This window comes from Protopterus annectens, chromosome 4.part0 (genome assembly GCF_019279795.1).
Source record: "Protopterus annectens isolate FY-2018-M chromosome 4.part0, PAN1.0, whole genome shotgun sequence".
NCBI classification, from domain to species: domain Eukaryota; kingdom Metazoa; phylum Chordata; order Ceratodontiformes; family Protopteridae; genus Protopterus; species Protopterus annectens.
The window spans coordinates 1,465,188,494-1,465,202,359 of record NC_056733.1 but is presented as its reverse complement, the minus strand read 5'-3'; positions in this window follow the sequence as shown (position 1 = coordinate 1,465,202,359).

Here is a 13,866-nt window from a genome sequence, read left to right as displayed (position 1 = left end):
TTGATTTTACCCCAGCATAGGCCTTTAGCTATACCTCCTGTTCTGAATGTGGTGGAAGATGTGTTTGCAGAGGCTTCTCTTAATCCTGATTCTTTGCCTCCTGCTCCTGTTAAACCAGATAGGTATTACAGGGTGCCTGAAGCGCATAAGTATCTTTTAAGAGTCCTAGGGCAGACCCAGAAACTGTTAGCCAGGGGCCTAAGGGTGTTAAGGCTTCTGTTGTCAAGAATCCGGTTCCTGCAGATAAAGAGGCCAGGGCCTTGGATAGATGGGGAAAGAAAGTTTATACTTCTTCCACTCTAGCCATGAGAGCTTTGAATTGCCAGTTTCACATGTTGAAATATCAAAATTATCTCCTTTCTCAGTTGAAATCTAAGGTTGATGCTCTGGCGGAAGGTATTGACTGTAAAGAGTTACAAGATTTAGTGCATGTTTCTGAACAGGTGGGTAAGCATTCTTTGCAATGTGGTTTTGATGCTGTACAGGCCTCGTCTAGGGTGGCTGCCACTGGGTCAGTTCTTCGCAGGCATGCCTGGCTGAGGGATCAAAATTTATCTGACCATGTTAAAACTAGGATTTTGGATGCCCCTTTGCAATCTGATGTCTTGTTTGGTTCTCCTGTTGAGGCAGTTTTAAAGAAAATGGAAGACAAGGCTAAGTCTATGCAGACTGTTAAAGATTTTTTGCAGGTTCAGCCTCCAAAGTTTAGTAGAAATTGGCCTACTAAAGGGTGGACGTATCCTTCTTATGATTCCCAGTCTAGGGGTAGATCTAGACGTGGCAGGGGCAGAGGTCAGGGCTCTTTCAGGCCCAGAACAGGGAGTTCTCCTGCACAGTCTTCGAGTGAGGGCAGGGGTCAGTCCTTTCGTGAACAGACCCAATGACCTACCTTTTCAGCTGCCAGAACCTTCTCGCCTGGCAGCACCTTTGGGAGGAAGGTTGGCACTTTTCAAAGAAAATTGGAGTTTGATTACCCAAGACAAATGGGTACTGGATATCATACATCACGGTTACAGGTTTTATTTCCATACCTTGCCTCCTTTCAAGGGCATGCCAGACATTCCTCCTCAACAAAGAATAGAGGCTCACAAGCAAATTTCACTGCTACTCCAAATAGGGGCCATACAGCCGGTTCCTATGCCAGAAAGGGGCCTAGGATTTTATTCTCGCCTGTTCCTAGTCCCAAAGAAGGGGAACACGTGGAGACCAATTTTGGATTTGTCTATCCTCAACACTTATCTGGACATTCCCAAGTTCAAGATGTTGACGTTGCAGCAGCTTTTACCTCTGCTGGGCAAAGATCATTGGATGGTAACTTTGGATCTCAAGGAGGCTTACCTTCATGTTCCTATCAGACTAAGTTGCAGGAAGTATCTGCGTTTTCGAGCTGGGACTTCTCACTATCAGTTCTCTGCATTGCCCTTTGGCTTATCTACTGCGCCCAGAGTGTTCACGAAAGTTCTGGCTCCAGTGATAGCTTTCTTCAGGCTAAAAGGAATACAGATCTATCCTTATTTGGACGACTGCCTGATTCTGGCTCAAGGAAGGGAAGAGCTTCTTCATCATTTGGAATATGTGATAGCAGTGCTAAGATGCCTGGGGTATTCTGTGAACGAAATAAAGTCCAGTCTAGTACCCTCTCAAGACATGTGCTTTCTGGGTGTGAGACTGAATACAGCATCCCAGATGGCCTTTTTAACCCCGGACAAACAAAAGAGTCTATCCCTTTACTTCCATCAGCTATCTCATCAGTCCGGGCTGACTGCAAGGACAGTCCTTCAAGCCTTAGGGTTCATGGCATCTTGTATTCTGGTGCTTCCCAATGCCAAACTGCATATGAGGAAGCTACAATGGTATCTCAAAAATGTGTGGACACAGCACTGCCAGGATCTGGACACTGTCATTCAAATAATACCTTGCATTCAAAAGGAATTTTTGTGTTGGGCTCAGGAATGTCACCTAAACAAGGGACTCTGTGGCCCGGCCAGAGGCGAGTCAGATTTTAACAACGGATGCCTCAGACATAGCTTGGGGAGCTCATCCAAATGGAAAGTGGATACAAGACAAGTGGCCTGCCAGACTACAACATCTACATATCAACATGAAGGAGATGTTAGCAGTCCAGTTTGCATTAATAGCTTTCAAGGATTTACTTCTTCCAGGGCAGGTGTTGATTCTAACAGACAACACAACTGTCATGTGGTACATCAACAAGCAAGGGGGAACACATTCTTATCCTCTATGCAGGCAAGCAATGATTTTGTGGGAGACTGCTCTCAGTTTACAACTAAGTCTTCAGGCAAGGTTTCTGCCGAGCACAGAACTCCTTAGCAGATGTGTTAAGCAGACAAATCATGGATCCCCACGAGTGGAAACTGGATCTTCATGTATTTCAGAAATTGACAGTGTCCTGGGGAACTCCAGACATAGATCTGTTTGCTTCTCCACTAAACCACCAGCTGCCAAAGTTTTGCACAAAGCGGTTTCATCCCACAGCTTGGAAAGTGGGTGTTCTTTCTTTCAGTTGGAAAAATCTTCATGTGTATGCCTTTCCACCTCTGCCTCTCCTCCCAAAGGTACTTCTGAAGGTCAGACAAGACAAGCCAAGGATGATTTTGATAGCTCCAGATTGGCCTCGACAGCACTGGTACCCACTACTGAGAAGTCTAGTACGGAAGCCTCCATGGCCTTTGCCTTTGATTCCACATCTGTTGTCCCAGGAGGACAGTCATTTGCTCAATGTCAAACTTCACTCTCTTCACCTAACAGCATGGCATATTCTGTTTTAAACCATAGAGGGTCTCAACTTCCACAACAAGTTTTGAATGTGATTTTGGAAGCTAGAAGGCCTAGTACAAGGAAAGTGTACGCAGATAAATGGAAGAGATTTTTATTTTGGAGTGCAGCTAAGGATTTGGATGTTTCTGAGCCTGATTTAAGTGTGGCTCTTCAATATCTTACTGAGTTATTGGACAAAGGTTTGTCCTTCTCTTCTATTAAGATTCATGCTGCAGCAATTTCAGCTCACTACGATTGTGACCCACCATTGTTTTCTCATCCTTTATTTAAGCAATTTCTTAGAGGGGCAAAGAATATAAGACCCCCACGAAGAGCTCCTACTCCTGCTTGGGATATCAATTTTGTGTTGGAGAAACTCACTCTACAACCTTTTGAGCCTGCAGCTACTGCTGAGTTGAAATATTTGTCATGGAAGACTGCTTTTTTGTTGGCCATTACCTCTGCAAGAAGGGTTTCTGAATTGCAGGCCCTTATGGCAGTTGAGCCTTTCTTAATTTTCCACAAGGATAGGGTATCTTTACGTACTAATCCTTCCTTTATGCCTAAAGTGGTTTCTAGTGTGGCTTTAAACCAAACCATTCATTTGCCTACTTTTTATGCAAATCCCCAAACTAAAGGGGAAAAGATTTTGCACACTTTAGATGTTCACAGGCAGTTGCGATATTATTTGGACAGAACTAAAGGGTTCAGACAATCTCAGCAGTTATTAGTTTCTTTTGCTTTGTGCTCTCAGGGCAAGCCCGTGTCAAAACAAACTATTTCTAAGTGGATTGGATTTTACATTGCTTTCTGTTATTCCCATCATGGCAAAGAGATTCCAGCTGGGATTAGACCTCATTCCACTAGGGCTACTGCCACTTCAACAGCTTTTTTGAGGGGAGTGGCTACTAAGGATATTTTGGAGGCAGCCACTTGGAGTTCAGTGCATACCTTCTCTAGGCATTACCACCTTCCCTTGTACTCTAAATCCAGGGCTGGTTTTGCCACTGCTGTGTTGCAGGGCATTTTGGCAGCTCCTGCTTCATTATAGTTTAGCCATCCTCCCATACCTCTGCTTTGGGATTCTACCCAAGTGTTAGGACTGCAGCAATGTGAGATGAAGAACATAGTACAGTTTTGTGCCTACCATAAATGTAGATGTTCAAGATCCACATTGCTGCAGTCCAATTTACCCTCCCTCCTTCCCCTCTGTTGTTTGAGGTGGTTGTGTGGGTTGGGTTATCCATCTGAGGTATATTGCATTTTGTATATTGCATTTTGTATATATTGTATATATTATACATATTTTTGGTGTTAGGCTAGTTGGTTGTTTAGTTGTGGTCTATGGGTTTTGACCTTTCTTTTTAGGGTCTTCTGACATCTGGGGCAAGAAAAGACTGAGGATATGACGTCGGTCATGCGCATTTGTACCCTGACGTTCTGATGTCAGTCAAATGCGCCTTGACCGACATCAGCCTTATACTCTGATATTCGGGCCGACCGAGGGACAGCGGACTACCCAAGTGTTAGGACTGCAGCAATGTGGATCTTCGAACATCTACATTTATGGTAGGTACAAAACTGTACTTTTCTTTAACCGGGCAGCATATGGCATCTGTTTGAACCCTTTGATCCTCTTGGTGAGGTACTTTTGGGGTCTTTCCAGTTGCTGCAGGTGTCTGGTAAGGTACATCCCAAAAGGGGCATTGTACTCAATTATAGGCCTGATGAGGGATGAGTAAAGAGGCGCGATGACCTCCCCTGATCTAGATGTGAATCCCCTCATGATTAGGTGGGCTATATAAAATGTTTTTTCTAACCACTTTGGCCATGTGGTTTTCAAATGAGAGATTGCTATCAACTTGGGTCCCCAGGTCCCTAATTACTTCTTCCATACTTAATGGATTACCACCTATGTGGTAATTTGTGGGCACTTTGTTTTTGCCAAAGGGGATGACTATACACTTTTTGGCGTTTAGCTTGAGGCCATGGCTCTGGCACCAGTTGTCTGTTTCTATGAGGCCCTTTTGTAGGATGCTTGTGTCGGCTGGAGAGTTGATTATGGCGCCTAGTTTGCAGTCATCTGCAAACTTGGTCAGCCACAGTGATTCCGTGTTGGCCTGTACCTCCGAGAAATATATACTGAACAAGAGAGGTCCCAGGACTGAGCCTTGTGGGATGCCACTTGTAACTGGTTTGTGTGTGTGTGTGTGTGTGTGTGTGTGTGTGTGTATATATATATATATATATATATATACACACACACACACACATATATTTTAAACGTATGTATCTACACACACAAGCTATCTATATATATATATATATATATATATATATATATATCTTCTTCTTTCGGCTGATCCCGTTAGGGGTCGCCACAGCAGATCAACTGTTTCCATTTCTTCCTGTCCTCTGCATCTTGCTCTGTCACACCAACCACCTGCATGTCCTCTCTCACCACATCCATAAACCTTATCTTAGGCCTTCCTCTTTTCCTCTTACCTGGCAGCTTCATCCTTAGCATCTTTTTCTCAATATACTCTGCATCCCTCCTCAGCACATGTCCAAACCAATGGAATCTTGCCTCTCTGGCTTTGTCCCCAAACCTTCCAACCTGGGCTGACTCTCTAATATACTTATTCCTAATCCTGTCCATCCTCGTCACACCCAGTGCAAATCTTAACATCTTCAACTCTGCCATGTCAAGCTCTGACTCCTGCCTTTTTGTCAGTGCCACTGTCTCCAACCCATATAACACAGCTGGTCTCATTACCCTCTTGTAGACCTTCCCTTTCACTCTTACTGGTACTCGTTTGTCACAAATCACTCCTGACACTCTTCTCCACCCACTCCATCCTGCCTGTACTCTCTTCTTCACCTCTCTTCCACACTCACCATTACTCTGAACTGTTGATCCCAAGTACTTAAACTCATTCACCTTCACCACCTCTACTCCCTGCATCCTCACCATTCCTCTATCCTTCCTCTCATTCACACACATATATTCTGTCTTAGTCCTGCTGACCTTCATTCCTCTTCTCTCTAGAGCATATCTCCACCTTTCCAGGGTCGTCTCCACCTGTTCCCTACTCTCACTACAGATCACAATGTCATCTGCAAACATCATAGTCCACGGGGACTCCTGTCTGATCTCGTCTGTCAACCTGTCCATCACCATTGCAAATAAGAAAGGGCTCAGAGTTGATCCTTGATGTAATCCCACCTCCACCTTAAACGCATCTGTCACTCCCACCGCAGACCTCACCGCTGTCACACTACCCTCGTACATATCCTGTACCACTCTTACATACTTCTTTGACACTCCCGACTTCCTCATACCATGCCACAACTCCTCTCTAAGCACCCTGTCATGCTTTCTCTAAGTCCACAACAATACAATGCAACTCCTTCTGACCTTCTCTGTACTTCTCCATCAACACTCTCAGAGCAAACATCGCATCTGTAGTGCTCTTTCCTGGCATGAAACCATACTGCTGATCACTAATCATCGCCTCCCTTCTTAACCTAGCTTCCACTACTCTTTTCCCATAACTTCATGCTGTGACTGATCAGTTTAATCCCTCTGTAGTTACTGCAGCTCTGCACATCACCCTTATTCTTAAAAATTGGTACCAAAACATTTTTTCTCCATTCCTCAGGCATCCTCTCACTTTCCAAGATTTCATTAAACAATCTAGTTAAAAACTCCACTGCCATTTCATCTAAACATCTCCATGCTTCCACAGGTATGTCATCGGGACCAACAGCCTTTCTGTTCTTCATCCTCTTCATAGCTATCCTTACTTCCTCCTTGCTAATCCACTGCACGTCATGATTCACTATCCGCACATCATCCAACCTTCTCTCCCTCTCATTCTCTTCATTCATCAACCCCTCAAAGTACTCTTTCCATCTGCTCAACACACTCTCCTTGCTTGTGAGTACGTTTCCCTCATTATCCTTTATCACCCTTACCTGCTACACATCTTTACTAGCTCGGTCCCTCTGTCTAGCCAATCGGTACAGGTTCTTTTCTCCCTCCTTAGTGTCCAACCTTTTATACAACTCTTCATACGTCTTATCCTTAGCCTTCACCACCTCTCTCTTTGCCATGCACCTCATCTCCTTATACTCTTGTCTACTTTCTTCATCTCTTTGAGAATCCCAATTCTTCGCCAACCTCTTATTCTGTATACTCTCCTGTACTTCTTCATTCCAGCACCAGGTCTCCTTGTCCTCCTTCCTCTTTCCAGATGTCACACCAAGCACCTTTCTAGCCATCTCTCTTACTAGCTCTGCTGTAATTACCCAGCTATTCGGTAACTCTTCACTGCCACCCAGTGCCTGTCTTAACTCTTCCCTGAACATCACCTCACAATTACCCTTTTTCAATTTCCACCATTTGATCCATGGTGCTGCCCTCACACTCATCCTCCTCTTCTTGTTCACCAATGTCATCCTACAAACCACCATCCTATGCTGCCTAACTACACTTTCCCCTGCCACCACGTTACAGTCTCCAGTCTCCTTCAGATTGGCCCTTCTACATAAGATATAATCCACCTGTGTGCATCTCCCTCCAATCTTGTATGTCACCCTTTGCTCCTCCCTCTTGTTAAAATACATAAATATATACATATATATATATATATATATATATATATATATATATATATATATATGTTTAAAACATATTTATTACTTTAGTATTTGTTTACCAGGAAAGGTTGACTGGGACAGAGCCCATTTTCAGTGGAGGCCCACGGAGAAATGCTACAGATGCATGTCTGGAATGTGTATATATGTTTAAAATGTAGATAAGTATGTGTGTCTTCATGTTTGCAAGTATAAATATGAAGTACCTCTCAACTGTCCAGAATTTCACGGAATGTACAGATGTTTCCCTCATTTTTTTATCTGATTCTCAAAAAATTGTGTTTTTTATGACTATTCACAGAGGGCTGAAGTCACTACATAATGACATTTGAGTTTCATACTTCAGATTCTTTAATACATGCATGCTAAAGCACAACCTGTTATTCTAGCAACTTCATAGTTGATAAGAGCAGCACTTAAAATCTGTCCATGATTTGGGGCCTTAGCCCCTGCATTATTCTTGTATTTGGCCATAATTCTTGCTCTGAGACCGAGAAGTATTGTGTTCATTGGGTTTGCCAGCTTAAAATATTGGATAAATATGTATGTCCTTCTCATAATCCCACCAATTAGTAAAAGTTGTGGCATACAAAAAATGTAAACTATGTACATACATATTAATTTGTTGCAACTCTCCCTTTCAGAGACAGTTTCACATGCTACTTGATATGGTTTCATAGATGTTACTTTTCATTTAATATAATATAATATAATATAATATAATATAATATAATATAATAATGAACATTGGACCTTTCATAATAGCAGATCCAAAGTAGTTAAAGATTTGTTTATATGACCAGGAAGAGTTGTTGACTGCTGCTCTGCAACCACCTACAGCAGTGGTGCACCAAGCTGGAGTAGGGGCAGGGCTATAACAAAATTATTACATTTGCAACTAACCAGCCCAACAAAACTCATCACTGCAAGGCTCTCCATCAATGCAGATCCTACAGTTAATATGTGCATATACATAAGCGAAGCTCAGTAAAGCAGCTGTCTTATAACTTATATTTACCCTTGTAGTGATCTCACAAAAGAAACAGCAGTTTAAAGATACACATGCGCGCGCGCGCACACACACACACACACACACCAAAAAAGAATTACACACTTGAGCTGCAGACCTCGGCGTTCCAAAACGTACAACTTCACCAGAACAGAATGTGAGATCTACCGTTTGTGCAAAAAACTAAATGAACTCTTTGGAAAAATAAGAAGTAAGTAGGCGTCATCAGGCTTTTATTCAAATAATTTACATTTTAATAAAACTACAGTCTTTATATAATCAGTTCTGATTGAAAGGTGTACCTGGCATGGTACATCAACCAAAGATATATAATGCGCTTATTTTACTTATGTGCAGGTCCACCTATCTGTTTCACTCATATGCCATACCTAATCTAGAATCATCACACAAACCTCTGTGGCATCAAGTGACCAATAGCTAATGCATTGGAAGTCATTGAGAAGATGTTACTTAGCAATAATAATATCAAAGGCTATGAGGGACTAGTCATTTTTAATATATCAGATAAACTTTAAAGTGATCTGTAATTAATCAAAGGAGCATGCATAAAAGGTTAATGGCTGACTGGATTCGCAAAACTTTTTATTTTATTGCTTACATTAGCTCTTTAAGTTATATATGGGATACTAATGCATTTCCAAAGCGTCAGTGGGCAGCTTTCTGTCATCCCACTTGTTTACTCCCTATATAATTATTTTGCCATAATTAATGGGCGTTCTGTAGCATAAACTGTAGTAATGCCTCTGTGCCCATACCTAAATCCACCACAGCTGTACTATACAAGTGACTGAAAATTGTTTAACAAAATCTAGACTGGTTAGATTAAGATCAGAATGACCATTAGAACTAGTTTAACACTCTATCAAAAATTGACCAAAACCAAAAAAATCATCTAAAGGTGAACAGTGCACTGTACCAAATAAGGCAAGCAAAAAGTGGTTTGGTACCTTGCCAGCACTGGGCAAATCAGAGGGAATTGTAGGGAAATTATATAAAATCACAGTCCCTACCCATCTTACTTTTCCCCACTTCAAAACCATACTAAACTCAAAGTGAAAAACAAGTCCCAGGATTCATTAAACTTTTTATTCCGTACAGGAACAGTGTAGCCACTCCTGCACGGAATATGGCCGACGAGCAATTCAGCAAACAGCTGATTTAACATGCACAAGCCTGCCGACACTGTTCCTGCTCGGAAAGCCATGCAGAATGCTAATTACCTCATTTGCTGGTGAAAACCATGCAAATGGGGTGAATTAGTGATTCAGAAACCAGGCAGGTATCTGTGCAGGAACAGTGCTAGTTGCAGAAATGTGTTCGGTTACTAACCAAACATATTTCTGCAAATAGCAAAACAGAAGCATGACCGCTCAAATAAAAGCATGTATTATAAACTTTTAGGCATGCCATTGGCCAAATATATGGCCATTGACATGGGAAAGTACTTAATTTAATAAAAAAAATCAAAGTATTTTTTTTTTGGCCGATCTGGGCCGTTTAAGCATAGGGCAGCGGCGTGCAAATGTGACCGTGCGGGGAAAAAAAAGTAAAAACTCAATTTTAGGGGAAATCTGCATTTTTCCATTATAGCCAATGGCATGCAGAATCAAAACATTACCAGGGAACACTGGTAACACTGGTTGTCAAGGGGAAAGGCTCCGTGTCATAGCAGTAACTATGGACTAAGGCAGTGGGGTATGCAAATGAGGGGAAATTTAGTGAATTACAAAATATTCTAAGTCCACACACTGCACTTAACCATGTAGGTGCTAGAACAGGAGAGTGTAGGCAGGAGGAGCAGCTAACATGAAAAGGGGGTGTGTCATGCTTGCTGTAAGCACATTGGAGCTTAGCTAAGCACAGCTATGCAAGGGGGTGTGTCTGAGGCTGTAATGTCTTACACCATGAAATGAAGAGCATGTTCGTGTCCAGGGAGGGCCATTTCAACTGGTGTGTGTGGTGCGCACTGGGACTTAAACAAACAAAAAATGGAAATAGCAGCACTGTTTATATTTAGGCACCGGGTTTGCACGAAGTGCCTCGGGGCTTAAAAGGGGCGGAGATGGGAAGGGGGAATGAAAAAAAAGGGAACTAGCAAAATACAGCCACTCAAATACAAGCTGGCAGGTGGAGTGTCTCAAAGTCAGCCAATCACACAGGCAGCATCTGCAGCACACCACTATAAACTATGCAAACGCCTTCCAGTCTGTTATTTCCCCATGAACTCTGCACCATAGGTGTACATATACGGGATAATTTTAACTGGCAAAACTAGCAAAAAATGTTAGGGGCTGCTGTCGCATTGATCTATCAGTATGTGCAAGAGGCCAAGGGCTCTGAGGAGGATAATGCTGACAACCAACTCAGACCGAGGAGGAGAAGAAAAGTGTTCAGACCCAGGATAACCTACCGGGGATACATTATCAGGAGATAGAGCTCTACAGGGTGGACAGGGACATACTTAAGCAACTTGTTGAGCTGTGTCGGCCTTGCCTCAGACCCAGAACCAACACAGGGGGACCCATCCTTGTGGATAACAAGTATGTGTAGCCTTAAGAATACTAGCTACAGGTACTTTCCAAAGACCAACTGAGGATATCATGGGGGTCTCACAGGCATCCACATCCAGGATTATCCACCAGTTCCTGGATGCCATGCACCCACATGCCACTGAGCACATTTACTTCTCCAGCACCCGTGAAGAGAGGACCAGCAATATGTGTCTCTTACACCTTGTAGCAGAATACCCGGAGGCACTGGGTGCCATAGACTGCACGCACATCCACTTCAAAGCACCACCCGGTGACCAGGGTAGGGTCTACCTAAACTGCAATGGGTTCCACTCCATCAACTGCCAGGTTGTGTGTGATGCCCAGGGCATTATCATGAATGTGTGTGCTGGCAGCCCTGGAAACTATCATGACTCCCATATCTGGCATTCGTCACAGCTGTACTAGGCGTTTGCCAGTGGGGACATCCCATACAGCTATCTGGTGGGGGATGCTGGCTGTGCACTGGAGCCGTGGCTGATGACACCCATCAGAAATGCACACACACCCACACATGAATGCCATAATGAGGCACGTGTACAAACCAGGATCATTATAAAGCATGTGTTTGGGATGCTCAAGTCATGGTTCTGCTGCCTTGACATATCCGGTGGAGCCTTGTACTCTCCAGCCACATATGCACACATGGTCATTATATGTGCCATGCTACACAATATGATCCTGTGGAAAGAGCTGCAGCAGGAACAAAATGGGTAAGGGCCACACAGCCCCCACCATTGCCAAGGTTTCCACAGGCACAGAGGGACTCAGAGGAACATCCTGAGACTGCCCCTGTAGGCAGACGGAGGCGTGCCCACTATGCCCTGTCCTTGGCTGTACACTGTAGGGCCAGAGGGACTGAGCATTCTCTCTGACTTACACACACAGAAAAATGGATGCCAAACATCACACCACCTGTACCTTACCATGTATAGGCAGTGTACTGCATGCATTCAACACAGTCAGCCCTCAAGCACTGTCTTCACAACTTCCTAAGGCACAAGGTAAGTCAGTCTCCTTAACAATAAATGAATGGAGTATAATGTTCTGATAGCATATCTATGGTATTGATGCAAGCATGCACGGGAATGGGGTGGCTTACTGGGGTAACAGGAGACAACAGACAGCTCTGTGGGACAGCAGGAAGTGTATTCCCAGTACTGGCTTACCCACAATATGGAGTACCACCCTAGTTGACAAATACCACTGCAGTATAGATGGTGAGCCAAATAACTGGGGAGGTCATAAGTCACGTGCATGGATGTCAAAGTGTGGTCCCATACCCACCCCCAGCCTCACCTGTAGAAAACCGTACAGAAATGTCTGGCAAAGGCCCCCACATCGTGACATCTATGAAATCCCCACCTACAGACTTACACAGTGATATCACAGCACTTCTGGCAGTGGCAGTATGGCTCTGAAAGGTAAGAAGTCTGAAACTACAAATGTTTATGCCACAACAATCTGACCTGTGGTTGATACTGTTATGCCTGTAGTCTCAAAGGTAGGGAACACCAGTGTGGGTCCCATACCCACCACCAGCCTCACCTGTAGAAAACCATACAGAAATGTTTGGCAAAGGCCCCCAGATGGTGACATCTATGAAATCCCCACCTACAGACTTACACCGTGATATCACAGCATGTCTGGCAGTTGCAGTATGGCTGTGAAAGGTAAGAAGTCTGAAATTACAAATGTTTATGCCACAACAATCTGACCTGTGGTTGATACTGTTATGCCTGTAGTCTCAAAGGTAGGGAACACCAGTATGCTAAATTGGATCAAAATGTTAAGCAAATATCAGCACAGTCTCTGCAAATGTGTACTGTGTACAGATGTGTAACCCCCCTCACCCATAGACCCATAGAAATGCAGTAACATGTCCCTACCCTTAAGCAGCATCCAGCCATCAACTAGAGTGATGGCTGAACATGAACAGAAAGCAATTGTCAGTAGTACCCACAGTGAACTTACTGGTGCCATCCCTGGGGTGTCCACTGCCGGCAGCCTGGGAACATATCATCAGAATGCACTGCCTTGCTACAGATGGCCTGTATCTGTCACACCTGGCCTACAGGCCTATGGCAAATGCCCACGCCTCACCCACAGTGCCCTGTTAGGGAGTGTCATGGGGTTCATAACACCAACATAATGCACTCTGCAAAATACAAAGAAAGGCCATGCTGCTAACTGCCAGGAGAAAACCTGCCAGCGTCAGAGAGCCACAAATCTGGACAAAGCCATGAATAATGGGGTGAAAAAGGTCCAAAGAGAAGGACACCTTTGAAATACTGCTGTAATAATGTTAGAAAGTTGATGGAATGATTGTATTAGCATGGAATGTCTGAAGGGTATAAAGTCTGAAACTGCAATATCAACTGTCAGTAATATCTGACTTCAACCCTGAGTGACTTGCAAAACACTTTTCCTTGAAAACCACACTCATTTGGATAACCAACCAGATATATGAGTCATGAATCTGGACATTCTGTGATACTCTGTACAGTCGACAGGCAGGGCTAGGAGTCTTAATATGGGAATGCAGTCATTGCAGGCAGTCCTAACCCTGGAAGATAGTGACATGTCTACACCCACAAAACCCTAGCCCACAGCCATGGGGAGTAACTCGCCCTTCCCTGATCACTCATCCTATGCAACATCCTGACCTCAAAATGTGGCCATCCAAGCAAAATGAGGTGGGCCATACATATATGTGAGACACATACACACACCTCCAGGCTGGTCAAATGGTCTAACGCACACAAGACCCTCCAAGTGCAGTCAACCTTTGAGAAGACCCTTATGCAAAGTACTGGTAGCTATAGGCCAACATATCTGACCCAGGACACC